The sequence below is a fragment of the Tamandua tetradactyla genome, chromosome 18 (assembly GCF_023851605.1).
Source record: "Tamandua tetradactyla isolate mTamTet1 chromosome 18, mTamTet1.pri, whole genome shotgun sequence".
Taxonomy (NCBI): Eukaryota; Metazoa; Chordata; class Mammalia; order Pilosa; family Myrmecophagidae; genus Tamandua; species Tamandua tetradactyla.
In genome coordinates, this window is record NC_135344.1 from 1,093,191 (window position 1) to 1,108,013 (window position 14,823).

Sequence of the window (14,823 nt, forward strand, 5' to 3'; positions counted from 1 at the left end):
ATCAGATGTTCTAGTTTGCAAGCTGCCAGAGTGCAATATACCAAAAACAGAATGACTTTTAAAAAGCAGTATTTAGTAAGTTGCTATTTTACAGTTCTAAGGGCATGAAAATGTCCAATATTGAAGCAGGACTATAGAAACTAAGGCATCCAGAGAACGATACCTTTGTTTGAAAAGGCTGATGACGTTCAGCATTCCTCTCTCAACTGGAAGTGCACATGGCCTACATGGTGACATCTGCTAGCTTTCTCTCCAGGTTTCTTGTTTCATGAAGCTCCCCTGGGGGTGTATTTCTTCTTCATCTCCAAAGGTTTCTGGCTGTGTGGGCTCTGTGGCTCTTGAGTTTTTCCAATATGTTTCCTCTTTTAAAGGATTCTAGTAAACTAATCAAGACCTACTTGGAATGGGTGGAGTCACATATCCCTCTAATTAAAGGTTAATACCCACAACTAGGTATGTCAAATTTCCATGGAGGTAATATAATCAAGTTTCCAACCTACATACTGAACAGGGATTAAAAGAAATGGTTGCCTCCACAAGATGGATCAGGTTTAAAACATGGCTTATCTAAGGCTCTAATCCTTCCAAGCCAGCACACCAGGGTGATTAAAACATCAAGGCATCAATGTCTTTATAAGGAATGAGGTGGGGATTGATTAGTATGGCAGAATGAACTATGTACCCCAATTTTAATGTCTTCTTCATCTTAATCCACATTCCTAAGGATGTGAACCTATTGTAAATAGGATCTGTAAAGATGTTATTCTCAATTAAGTGTGGCCCATCTGACTGAGGTTTGGTCTTTATCCATATTACTAGAGAATTCTATGTAAGGAAAAGTCTCCTTATACATATATATATATGACTTCTACATAAGAATCTCCTTATACATATATATATATGACTTCTACATAAGAAGTCTCTCTCTCTCAGTATACATTATATATATATATGTGTGTGTGTGTGTGTGTGTGTGTCTCCTGGCTGAGAGAGCTTAGTGCAGGATGCTTGATGCTGAGTATTGGTGGTTGTATCCCACTCCCGTCATGAGGATTAATCACTGAAATTTTGTTCCTCTCATTCAATTTCAAGAGGCGGAGCTTAGCTGAAGGGCTCTCCTAAGCAGAACTAATATCAGGAAGGAGGATCCAGCAGAGGGAATGAAGTCAGAGAGCCTTCTTTCTGCCCCTAGATACCTATGTCCATATAGGACCTTGCCCACTGGTCAGTCTCTGGCCGAGGCTCCAGGTACTCTCACTGGGATGTCTGTGACATTCTGCTGACTCCCATTCCCACACAACTCCCTTGAATTACTCTCTTCAGAGGCCACACCTACTCACAGTCCTCCCCTTCTCCATGCCACTCACATTCTGCCCCTGTTTAGCCATGAGATGCCTAAAGTTTGTTGGTGAATTTATTGAAGAGCAGGGATGATAAACCATGCAAGAACAAACTTCAAGCTAAAATCAAGGAAAGATGCTCACCCAGTTTCCCAGAGAAGGACTCAGAGAGAAGTGGGGATCACATTCAAACAGAGTCAAGAGGTTATCCTGGAGGTTATTCGTATTCATTATAGAGATATTCCTTTTTAGTTTATGGTGTATGCGTGTGGCTAGTTGAAAGTACAGATAACTTTAGAACTGTGTTCCAATAGCCATGTTTCCTGAAGATGATTGTATAATGACATAGCTTTTCTTTTCTTTACACGGGCAGGCACCAGGAAAAAAACCCATGTCTCTGGCATGGCAGGCAAGAACTCTACCTGCTGAGCCACCATGGCTCACTCATGATATAGCTTCTACAATGTGACTGTGTGATTGTGAAAACCTTGTGTCTGATGCTTCTTTTATCTAGGGTCTGGCCAGATGAGTAAAAAATATGGATAAAAATAAACAAATAATAGGGAAACAAAAGTTAAAATAAGTTGAGTAGATGAAAATATTAGTGGTCAATGAGAGGGAGGGGTAAGGAGTATGGTGGGTATGAATTTTTCTTTTCTCTTTTTTTATTTATTTTACTGGAGTGATGCAAACATTCAAAATTATCATGGTGATGAATATACAATGATGTGGTGATACTCTCAGCCACTGATTGTACACTATGTATGGAATGTTTGTATGTCAAGAATGTTTGTATGTTAAGTTTTTATGATAAAATATTAAATTAAAAAAGAAGGTGTTACAGAGGATCAGTGAGGTCTCCCTAAACTGTGAGTGTGATTGTGGCACCTCCTCCACCACCTTAAATTTTGCCCCTCCTATTCACAGTACCTTACATCCTCCCATGGCTCCCACAGTGGCAGTAAAGAAGCTTCAATAAATATTTCTTCTTTCTTATCTTAATTTACCATAACCTGGCAAATATTTATTTCAGATTGTTGGCATTAAACACAGTCCAGTTTCTCTAGTTTGTTGATTTTTGCATTTCTTTTATTTTGTTCTTGGTTTTAGAAGCAGATATTTATTTTTATTTAGTGTGGTGTATTCACAGAAGAATAGGTGATTTGCAGATTACCAAGATCCTTATGTTAATGACAGTTTTCCTGGGGGAGCTCATCCTTGAGTAATGGCCATTAATACCTGTGGCCCATCATGCCTGAGATTAGCAGACTGAAGAAAAACCTTGGAAAAGAAAGCTAAGAATGCTGGAAATAAGGTACTACAGAATAAGGTTAACTTCCCTTTCAAATATGGTATGATTCTTCTGGGTTTCACTGTGATAAATTATACACTAGCTCCTATTATAAATGAACACAGTAAGCAGGAATAGAAAATTAATGAGAATTGAATCACATGCTGCTGTGAGACTGAATACTCTATATTCATAATGGTGTATCAGATCAAGGAATCTGAGTATGACAGCAATAAGTAAATGAAATGAGAAACAACAGAAACATTTATAGTTTTCTTTCTGAAAATGTTTCCCACCACAGGTGACCCACCCTAACCTCACCCAGTTCCTTCCACTCCATGATCTAAAATCATGAGTAACTAAAAAATAAATAGCCCACACCCTATAAAGTGTAATCAATTGATTTAGAGCTTGGAAGTCTGACTTTTAGTACTCGCATGTGACTAGACCTCATCTGTGTATCTGAAGATGTGTTTTAACCTCCTTGCCTCTTTCACACCAACTATGTACCAAGAAAAGGAAAACACACTGGCTCAGAGAGCTACTGTGAGGTTAGTACTGGAGCCACATAAAGCACTTGGAATAACTCTTCTCCATGTTTTTTTTTTCCTCCACTTTTTCAAACAAGCCTAGGTTTAGTTTTTTTTAATATACAGGAAACTTTATTTTTTAAAGGATACGTCATATAAGATACAGTTTACATTTTCTCAGACATACATAATCTATCCTTAATATAAAATTCACTCAATTGGTAAATTACACTGAAATATAAAGGGAATGCACAGTTACGTATTTAAAATGATTGTTTAACTATACCAATGTGACAGTCAAATTAATCAAGGCATTGAATATTTTTTAAAACAGCATTTTACAGCCAATTTTATGTAGTAAACTGAGGGAAATTCTGATATGAAATAATTTGAGTCAAAGCAAAAACTAGGACATTGTCCTCCTGACATAGCTCACCTCAGGTTTCTGAAATTTACCCAAAGTGTCCACTGTCACCATCTGATGACTTATGAATGTAGTAACATCTTACTTACCCAGGGGATAAAGAATTGCTTGGCCCTATAGCTCCAGGATCTACTCCTTTCTGGGACTGTGTCTCTGCTCTGAAACTCTGCAGAGTGCAAATGCCACAATTTCTCTTCTCAGTGGGATTTTGTTTAGTGGCTCCTTTCCTCTTACATCACAGGATTTGATTTGTTACATGGGAATCAGGGCTTGGGACAAAAGCACAAATTCACATTTAGTTAGATGGTCATTCATATTTTAAAACTTCAACTTCTGTGTGTGAGACTAAAGCAAAAATGTTTATTTGGTATAAAATTTATACTTTGACTAACACAGTTCCTAATATAACTTATATGGACAAGTTAATTGAATACCATAAGTACCTGGAACCTTGAATAGGGCATGAGATTTTGTAGGTTTGTTCAGTGTGATGCCCTGATAAATTCCAGAGAGATTTAAACAGTGAATAAAAAAGCACTTACAAAGTTCCCTTGGGGGAATGGCAAGAAAGGGGGAAAGTTCAACTTTCCTATTTGAAGAATTCCTGATATTCTCACAAGCAGTGGAGAGAACCAAATCAATAGGCTGAGCCCTCAATCTTGGGGTCTGTTCATATGAAACTTATCCCTGCAAAGGATAGGCTAAGCCTACTTAAAATTAGGCCTAAGAGTCACCTCCAGAAATCTCTTTTTGTTACTCAGATGTGGTCTTACTCTCTCAGCCAACATGGCAAGCAAACTCACTGCCCTCCCCCTCTCTACATGGGTCATGACTTCTAGGGGTGTAAACCTCCCTGGCAACATGGAACAGAAATCCCAGAATGAGCTGGGACTCAGCATCAAGGGATTGAGGAAACCTCAACAAAAAGGGGGAAGAGAGAAATGAGACAAAATAAAGTGTCAGTGGCTGAGAGATTTCAGAGTTGAGAGGTTATCCTGGAGGTTATTCATACATTATATAGATATCCTTTTTTATTTTAAGGTGTTATTACAGAGGATAGAGGGAAGTGACTGAAACCACAGAGCTGTGTTCCAGTAACCAGGTTTCTTGAAGATGATTGTATGATATAGCTTTCACAATGTGACTATGTGTTTGTGAAACCTTATATCTGATGCTCCTTTTATCTATGGTATGAACAGATGACTAAACATATGGATTAAAAATAAATAAATGGGGGAAAATGTTAAAATAAATTGAGTAGATTGAAATACTAGTGATCAATGAAAGGGAGTGGTAAGGGGTATAGAAAAATAGGGTGACAAAGGTTAAAATACATTGGATAGATGGAAATACACTGAGAGGAACAGGTAAGGGATATGGTATGTATGAATTTTGTCTTTCCTCTTTTTATTTTCTTTTTTCTGGAGTGATACAAATGTTCTAAGAAATGATCATGGTGTTGAATATACAACTATGTGATGATATTCTGAGTCATTGATTATATACCAAGAATGGAATGTTCATATGTTAAGAATGTTCACGTCTATATGTTGTTATGTTTTGTCAATAAAAATATATTTTTTTAATTTACTATCATGCAGGACCCCACATCTGCAGCTCTTGGAACTGTCTCATAGAATCTTGGAATGCATCTTCTATAAACTCAAACTGGGCCACTGAATGCACAAACTAGACAGAGTGAGAGGAGCCTAGGGGCCAATCTGACTCAAGAACTCTGAGGAAAGACCAAGAAATCTTGGAAATTGACTTAAAGTACAATAAACACCATTCATGTTTCACAGCTATCTCTTTTTGCAGATCTTGGGTCATCTCACTGTGCCAAATGCTGGGGAAAACACATGATATTGAGTTTTCAGTAGGTAGATTAGGAGGAGCTAGAGATTTGGAGCAAAAGACAAACAGATTTTAATCCTACTGCCCTCAATGGCTTGGGTGTTCTGGTAGTTAAGTTCAGGTGTCAACTTGGCCAGGTGACGGTGCCTAGTTGTTGCTGCAGACATGAGCCAATGGTATGTGAAGCTCATCTGTCACTGATTACATATGTAGTCAGCTAGGAGGCATGCCTGCCTCAATGAATGATCTTTGATTTAATTGGCTGGATGCTTAAATGAGAGCGCTCAACATAGCACAAGCCAAGCAGCTCAGCATACCTCATCTCAGCACTCACAGCTCAGCCCAGGCCTTTGGAGATGCAGAAAGGAATCACCCTGGGGAAAGTTGTTGGAACCCAGAGGCCTGGAGAGAAGCTCAGCAGAGATTGCCCTGTCTCTTCCCATGTAAGAAAGAACCTCAATTGAAAGTTAGCAGCCTTTCCTCTGAAGAACTATATTTTTAACTAAATAAATCCCCTTTTATTAAAAGCCAATCTATCTCTGCTGTGCCACCTTCTGGCAGTTTTGGTAGACTAGAACAGTTGTGTTACCTGAGAATATCACGTCACTGGTCTGAAACAGCTCTTATTTGTATTTTAATTTAATTAGTTAATTTGGACTTAATTTGTATTTCTGATTCTTATTTTATACCACTTTACAACATAGCTATACAGACCACAATGTGCTTTTGTTTTCAGTTCTATAAGCATCCCCACAAAGAAAAAGTATGAATACTCTCCTTTCTCAAAACAGGAATCCTAGGCTTAAAAGCACAGGCCCTGGCCCCCACAGCAGTGCGGGGCACACTTAGGACAAGTGCTCTCCCCAACAGCCCTGCCCTGTCCACAGATGATGCAGCAGAATGTTACACATCCATATGTGCCCTCCTATGGGTCTTCAGGGATGGGCTGCCCACCCAGCACATGGGCAGAACATGCAGAATCCACAGCCACACAGTCCATGCTGGACCCCCGTCCTGCCATCCCTCCCCTTTGGGCCTCATGCACACATGCCTGGGGTCTCACTGTGGCGTCTACTAACCCTCCCTCTGGGGCTGCCTACACTGATAACTCTGTAGGCCACTCCCTCCTTTGTCCCAGCCCTGATGTCTGCTTCCTCATCGGTGAGAACCAGGTTCCTGAAGTCACTGAAAAATCTAGGAATCTACCAGATTACCAACCCCTTGGGTCTAGGCCCAGAAGGGGAGCCCATAAAGTGGCAGAGCAGCATATGTGCAGGATACCCAGGAGGGCCCATGTTCTGCACATGCACGATAAACCCAGGACTACATTGACCATCACCCTTCTGATTCACTTCTTCAAATGCCTGCTTGTTAATAAAGTCTATCTAGTACAAAAGCATGGGAGAGGGTTGTTCTGTAAGTGCTGGCATTTCTAGTGCCTTTCCATGCTTGTGAGTTGTACTTGGGCTATGTCATTATAACTAAGTGCAATGCACAGTCCTTTATTGGATCCTATTTGAGAAAATAATCCCATAAGATGTGTCTGACTGTGGTAGTTCGAGTATGAATGAGGTAATAAAAAGTTTACTTAGTTTTACATATGCCTACTGAAGTGCTAAGGATTGAAATCTTACTGGTTTATACATTATTTTAAAAGAAATATGAGAAAGCAGATACACCTAACTGAAACTGTTCAATATAAATAATTGTATGTGGTTGTGCATTTTTATGCTTCTCTTATTCCATATTATTGAGAATTAATTTTTTTTAAAAAAAAGAAAGAAGTAAAATGAATCTGGGTGTACTGGAAAAACTGTGCTTTCTAGAAACAAAAACAGAAGGAATATTTCAATTATTTGTGAATATGGATGGGAAATTTAGTTAAAATACCAGAAAACAGAATCCAGTAATGCAATATGAAATGATATCTCTGCTTAGCAGAATTTGTTTTAAAAATGAAGAAAAATGATGAAGGGACCAAATCTTCCACTCTTCATTTCAAAGAATGAGACATAGACTGTGAGTGGGCACCATGAACATTGTCTTGTTTCAAGTGGAAGTGGACTGAGATGGTCTAGAAGATAATAATTATTCAAAGCCATTCTTTGGTTACTTCATTTATTCACCAGCATGTGCCAAACACTGACACCCTGCAGACACCATTCTATGTCATGGAGAATCAACGCACAGTTCTTGCCAATTCTAATTTGAGAACCAAGACAGATAATCCAAGAGAAGAACCATATATTGTGTGATCTCACTTCCATGAAATAACTAGAATCAGACTGAAAGTAGATTATAGGTTGCGAAGTATTGCTTAATGGATGCACAGTTTGAGATGATGATCATGTTGGGATAGTGGATACTGGTGTTGGTAGCACAATATTGAGAACATCATTAATCCTCTGAATTGCATACTTGCAAGTAGTTAAAGGGGGATGTTTACATTGTGTATATGCTACTACAATAAAAAGTTTTTTCAAATAGAAATGGAGGGTGGTGCAACCATAGCTCAATGGCAGAATTCTAGCCTGCCATGTTGGAGCTGGGTTTAATTCTGAGAGCCTGCCCATGCCAAAAAAAAAAATGAAATTAAAGTATAATAATTATCAATAATTATCTGAGACAACAGGCATAATCCAGGACTGTCCAGACAAAGTGGGATATTTGGTCATCCTAGGCATGCAGGGCCTTTGGCTAATCCTTTGTCCACTGCCTCACCCACAATAAGAACTGGGACAGTTCTCATATTTGGAATATTCAGAGGCCTCATCTCAGGGAGCATATCAGTACCTATTGCAGAGGTTCATCAAAGGGCTATTATAAGGATCAGTGATGTAACACATTAGGCACTGAGAACAGTATGTTCTCATGCTGTTGTATGTATGCAAAGGCATACATTCATGAATATTTATTGCACCAAAAAATCAGCAAGCATCCAAGAAATCAAATTTGTCAATAAGTATTTAAATTTAGTTACCTTCATGCTTTGGATGATGGATATAGCTGTTAAAAGGATTGGTAGATCTAGGAGTGTGTTACGCCCATTTGTCTAGGGAGTGCTTCTTATGTCCTTGTACTGGCATGAGTGACACCACCTCCTTTCACTCCCAAAAGGACCCTGGCTTGGATTTTTCATGAGATTTTGCCTATAGGGCTATATGTATGGGTACTGAATTTTTTCTTAGAAAATGTAATTTCATAATTGAGCTGTATAATAATTTAAGTAAAAAGTAAAATCTAAAAATGTGCAAGACATAGAATGCATGATCAGACATGGGCTTATGCTTACATGTAAATTATACATCCATGGAAGGAGACACAAGAAATTGATAAGTGATGTCTGAGAGTGAAGTAGAGTTGAAGGTCCTAGTAGTGGAATAGGAAGGAGACTTACCATTAATTGTGCATTCTTTTCAACAGCTTCATTTGTTTGTTTAGCCATAAGTTAAATTTTCACAGAATATATGATATATAGCAATAATAATAATAATAATAATAATAATAATAATAATAATAAAGATTATGGGGAAGTTCTGCAACAGAAGTTGGAAGTACTGACCTTTCTCATGCTCTTGCCCCTCTGTAGTCCCCACTGTAAATCCTCCTTCAGTTTATTCACAGTCAGTTGAGCATGGCTGGGTTCCCCCTGATGCATTAGATCTGCCTTGCTTCAGTTGCTGCAAAGTGGCCTTTGTGGCAAGACTCAGAACTTTCCTGCAGGATATGAAATGTGCAACTGGTGACAAAGAGTTTGGAGAAATTAGATCTCTCTGCAGAAAACTACTTGATAGTTCATTAACAAATTATATTTAGATTTATTACATGACCTAGAAATTTCACTTGAAAACAAAAATGGTAGAGGTATACAAACACTTTTACACAAATGCTCATAGCAACACTATTACAATTGCTAAAAGGTAGAAACAACTGATGAATGGATAAATAAAATGTGATGTATAAGTACAACAGAGTATTATTCAGCCATAAAAAGGAATGAAGTACTGATACATACTATAATGTGGCTGAAATTTGAAAACGTTATGCTAAGTGAAAGAAGTCAAACATAAAAGGCCACATATTATATGAATCAATTAACATGAAATACACAAAATAGTTAAATCTATAAGACAGAAAACAAAGTAGTGGTTGTGAGGGGTTGGGGGAGGGAAAAAGAGAAGGAAAGAAGAAATTGATCCATGGGTATCAGGACACTGTAGACAATACTCTATGCAGGGAGATAAAGGATGAGGAAGCATCTAGAGTTTGGAATAGAGTAACTACATGCACATTAGGAAGCCTGGGGCAGAGTCAGAATGAAGAAGAAGTCCAAGATTTATTGTTTAGCATGTGATGCATTATGTGAGGCCCTCAAGTCCCTGACAGTGAGCAGGTTATTGGCTTCTCCCTGGGCTCTGGGCAGGTCTTTAGGCTATCAGTCAGTTCCCTCCCCTGGAAGGGGCGTGGCTGCTGAGAAGTCACCACTGGCCATGCCTACCTGGAGCTGTTGTGCGCTGAGGTCACGTGACCAGTGGCTGTGTTCAGGGCACCACCCCATCCCCCTTCCCAGCTCCTAGTCTTCCCTCACCCTCTGTGGTGGGGTGTGTTTGCCACTACCCAAATGGGGGAAGACTACCGTCTGTCCAGTTTTGTCTCTACTGTCCTGACCCCTCCACCCACACCACTAGATCACTGGAAAAGTCTGATCATTGCAGAGAGGGAAGGGAATACTAAAATAACATTTTTTCTCCAACATAGGGATCTAAGTGTATTATTTGGGGATTTGTCAACTGGGTAGCAACCCATTCAGAAAGTAGAAGGGAGCTCAGCTGAGATAGTGGAAAAGTTATGCTTAAATAGTGAGGATGAGGAAGGAAGTGAAGACATGCTCTGATGGGCTGGCACTCCTTTTCTACTTTACCTAGGGGAGAGGATCTTCCACAGTGGAGTGGGAAGCAGCAGGTATACAGTGACTGATATGGTGGGCTCCTCCATTCTGATAGCTCTCTCTCCTGGACCACAACTGGTTTGTCACCAGTTGTTGCTTGTCTGCAATTCTGTAGGATATATTCCCTTGTTCCATTTTCTCAGAAAGCCCCTGGAGGTGAATTGTTTTTGTCTTCTGGAACATCCTTTCTCAAAAAGGGCCCCCAGTGGAGGCAACCACTTCATTTAACAGTAAGAATGGAGCTAACCTATCACTGCCCTGGGGGACAGTGTGACAAGAAACGACTGAAATGAGTACAATTGGCCAGGGTGATGCCAGTTGCCCTGCTCTTAGTGCCCTGAGTAAATGCCTGTGTTAGCAGACTAAAGGAAACATACATCATCTCAAAAGATGCTGAAAAAAGACCCATAAATGCAGAGAAAGCATTTAGCAAAATTTGATTTCCAGACCCTGCCCTGATCAAGATGGCAGGGAGAAGAGCTTCAGGGTTCTCTCCTCCCATAGAAAATCTGAACAATCAGTAAAAACTTGCAGAGATATCTTTCTCAAAGCCCAGAAAACATTTAAAAGATTCCAGTAACAGGATGAATGCTGAATGAAGAGGATGGCAACTTAAAAGTGGTAGGATCTCAGGGCACCCTGAATAGCCCCTCCCCAAACATTTCTCCACCTAATTCCTAGACTTAAGTTTTGTGGTAGCAGCATAACCCCACTGCATAAGCTTGGAACAAGTATTCTGTGCCAATCTTCTAGTGGCAGCCTGAGGGATTGAATAAGGGCACCTGACACAGACTCACTATTTCAGATCTTGCCCTGCATGTAGAAGGTAGTTCTCAGAACTCTTCTACAGAAAGCTGTAGGAGAATAGTCAATTTGTGGCTGCAGGGGCAAAGGACTGCTAGCTTCAGGACATACAATACAATGCTTGGGACCATAAGCACACTGTTTCCTAGGTTAGAGGGGACATTCATATCTTTGTAAATAGGGGACTTCCTTGGATCACAAGCTCATTCCCAAGACAAGAATAATGAACAGACAGGATAAGGGAAGCCCCTCAACTTTGGCCTTGAGCTATTCTCTAAATTCACTGTATAGATAAGCTCAAAGGGAACCACTAGAACAGGCTATTCCGCAAAGTCAAGGAAAGCTCTGTGATAACATGAGCTGATACATTTTAGATGGCTCAGAACCTAAATTCTAGCAATAAACACACTAAAATACCAAAATGTCCAGGTTTCAACAAACAATTACAAAACATACAAAGAAACAAGAAACAATGACCTAGGCAAAGGAGAAAATTAGAGCATTAGAAACCATCCATGAGGAGGACTGGACCTGGGACATACCAGATAAGATTTCAAGAAAACAGTTCTAAATTTGCTGAAAGAGCTGAAAAAAAGTATGGACAATGAACAAAGGAAATCAAGAAAACAACAGGTTAATATAAAGAGAACAACCATAGAGAGATGAAAGTTATGACAAGGAACCAAACACAACTGAAGAACACAATAACAGAAATTTTAAAATTCCATAGAGGTGTTCCAGAACAAATGGAGCTGGCAGAAGAAACAATCAATGAACTTGAAGATAAGGTAATTGAAATCATTCAGTCTGAGAAAAGAAAGAATGAAGAATGAAGAAAAGTGAACAGAGCCTGAGGAACCTATGAGACACCACAAAGCAAACCAATATACACATTGTGGAAGTCCATAAGAAGAAAACAGAAAGGGGTAGAGAGACTATTCAAATAAATAATATCTGAAAACTTCACAAATTCAATGAATATATGAATATACACATCCAAGATGCTCAACAAATTCCAAACTGCATAATCCAAAATAGACTCATGCTGTGACATATTATAATCAAACTGCCAAATACAAAAGAAAAAGAGAATTCTGAAAGTTGCAAAACAAGCAATATGTCACATAAAAGGGAGCCTAAGTAAGGTTAAGTGCCAGTTTCTCACTGGAAACCATGAAGCAAGAAGGCAATGGGATGACATATTTAACATTTTGAGAGCAAAAAAATTGCCAACCAAGAATTCTACATTTGGAAAAAATGTCCTTAAAAAAAGAGGGGGAGATTAAAACATTCCCACATAAGCAAAAGCAAAGGAATTCATCACCACTAGATGGCGCTATAAGAGATCCTACAGAAATGAAAACATACCAGACAATAGATTGAAGCTGTATCCAGAAATAAAATCTCCAGTAAGGGTAAAAACATAGCTAAGTATAAAAGCCAGTATTACTGTATTTTTGGTGTGTAACTATTTTTTACTTTCTACAGGATCTAAAAAGCAAATGCACAAAATTTAATGATAAATCATGATTTCAGACTTGTATAAACATGATCTATTACAAGAATTACAGAAAGACTGGAAGACAGAGAGGTAAAGGAATAGTTTGTGTATACTATTTAAGTTGAATTGAAACCAAAGCACATAAGATTGTTATACATTTAGGATGTTAAATTTAACATCCATGTTAACTATAAAAAATACACAGGAGAATACACAAGGCCATAATAGAGTCAAATTTAGAATGCAGGTATCTAGGGGCAAGGGGAATGGAGAGTTAATGCATAATGGGTATACAGTTTCTACCTGGGAGTTGGGAAGTTTTAGTAAGGGAAGGTGGTGAGGGTACCACAACATTGTGGAATGTGATTAATCCCACTGAATATGTTTGGGAGTGGTTAAGATGGCAAGTTTATATGCTAATGTTTCCACAATTTAATAAAAGAAATAGGAACTAAAGAGAGAGTAACAATTAAATTCAATATGTTGATCCTAGATGGGGTCTAACTAGATATGAGAAAAGGCTCAAAGGACATGTGAAAAAAATGGAACGTAGACTCTAAGCTTTGTATCAATATTAAATTTCTTGAACTTGCTAATTGTACTTCAGGTGGTTACATAAGTGAATACCCTTGCTCTTAGGAAATGCACATGTTGAGGAAATGGACAAATAAATAGGCAGCAGAGTGACAGAGATGGAGATAGATGAAGTTATAAAAAGAATGATACAGAAATGTGGCAAAATGCTAAAATGAGAGGATCTGGATATATGGGGGATGGGATTAGTCAAAGTTCTCTCCATGGAATTTTTATATTTTGTAACTGTTCTGTAAATGTGAACATATTTCAAAATAAAACATTTTTTGAGTTAATATTCCTTCATGATAAAAACTCACAACAAAATAAGCAAAAGAAAGGAACTTCTCTAACCTGATAGAGGGCATTAAAAAAAAAAAACTCTATTCCAAATATCATATTTAATGCTGAGTGGCTGAATTTTTAACCTTAAGGTAAGGAGAAAAGTAAAGATGCACACTTTCAGCACTTCTATTCAACCTCATACTAAAATTCCTAGCCAGTGAAACAAGTAAGGGAAAAAAGTATACAGATTGGAAGAGAGGAAGTACTATCCTACCCAGTGAAATAGATAAAAGAAACAAAAAGCATACAGATTAGAAAAGAAAAGGTAAAACTCTATGCTTATAGATCATATTTAATGATGAGGAAAATCCTAAGGAATCTTCCAAACAACTCCTGGAACTAATAAGTGAATTCACCAAAGTCAAAGCATTTGAGCTTAGTATTATTAAAAAGTGAATGGTACTTTGATACATTAACAAAGAATGAGCAGAAATACACATTTTAAAAACAAGTATAATTTACAAGAGGAGCAAAAGAAATCAAATATTTAAGTATTAATAGAACTAAATACATGTATGGTCAATATGTAGAAAACTACAAAACAATTTTAAAAGGAATTAAAGAAGATCTACATATATGGAGAGATATTTGTGTTCATGGTTTGTAAGATTCTGAATAAATCAAAATTAAAAACTTTCATTCTCTTAAAGGTACTGTTCAGTGAAAAGAGAAGCCACAGATCATGAGAAATTATTCGCAAATCACAAATTTGACAATGTATGTACATTCAGTACATATAAGGAACTCTCAAAACTCAATAGTAAGAAAATAAGCCATTCAATAAATGGACAAAAGATGTGAACACATACTTACAAAAGAAGCCAAATGGATAGCAAATAAGTACACAAAAAGATGTCCAACATCATTCTTTTTTAAAAGTACTTAACTGGGGGGTGCAAGAGTAGTTCAGTAGTAGAATTCTCACCTGCCAAGCTGGAGACCAGGGTTCAATTACTGGCTGAAACAAAACATGTCCACAAAAGAAAAACCAAAACAAATAAAAAAATTCAACAAGTGCTGCTGCAATAACAGGATACTCAAATGGAAAAGAATGCAATGTGACCCCTACCATACAACATACAAAAAAAAAGAAAAAAGTAAATAAAATCAAATTTTAAAAAAGTACTTAGCTAAAACAGACTTCCTTAAAGATCTGAAAAATTAACAAGTGAATTTTCAACAATATATCAAAATTTCAACAGCCCAAATTTGC

General features: G+C 37.9%; 1 long non-coding RNA gene across 5 annotated transcripts in view; it reads right to left on the reverse strand.

The window, feature by feature from the left end:
- LOC143661906 (uncharacterized) overlaps window positions 1–14,823 on the reverse strand; it is a 30,567-nt gene that overhangs the window by 8,086 nt on the left and 7,658 nt on the right. For 3 of the 5 annotated variants that reach the window (XR_013164951.1, XR_013164950.1, XR_013164952.1), the window contains exons 4-5: window positions 9,002–9,156; window positions 3,675–3,854 (exon numbers count right to left, since the gene is read on the reverse strand). This is a non-coding gene — a long non-coding RNA (uncharacterized LOC143661906). Of the gene's footprint in view, window positions 1–939; window positions 3,855–9,001; window positions 9,179–14,823 lie in introns of those variants that run through there. The other 2 variants (XR_013164949.1, XR_013164953.1) reach the window with 2 other exon arrangements.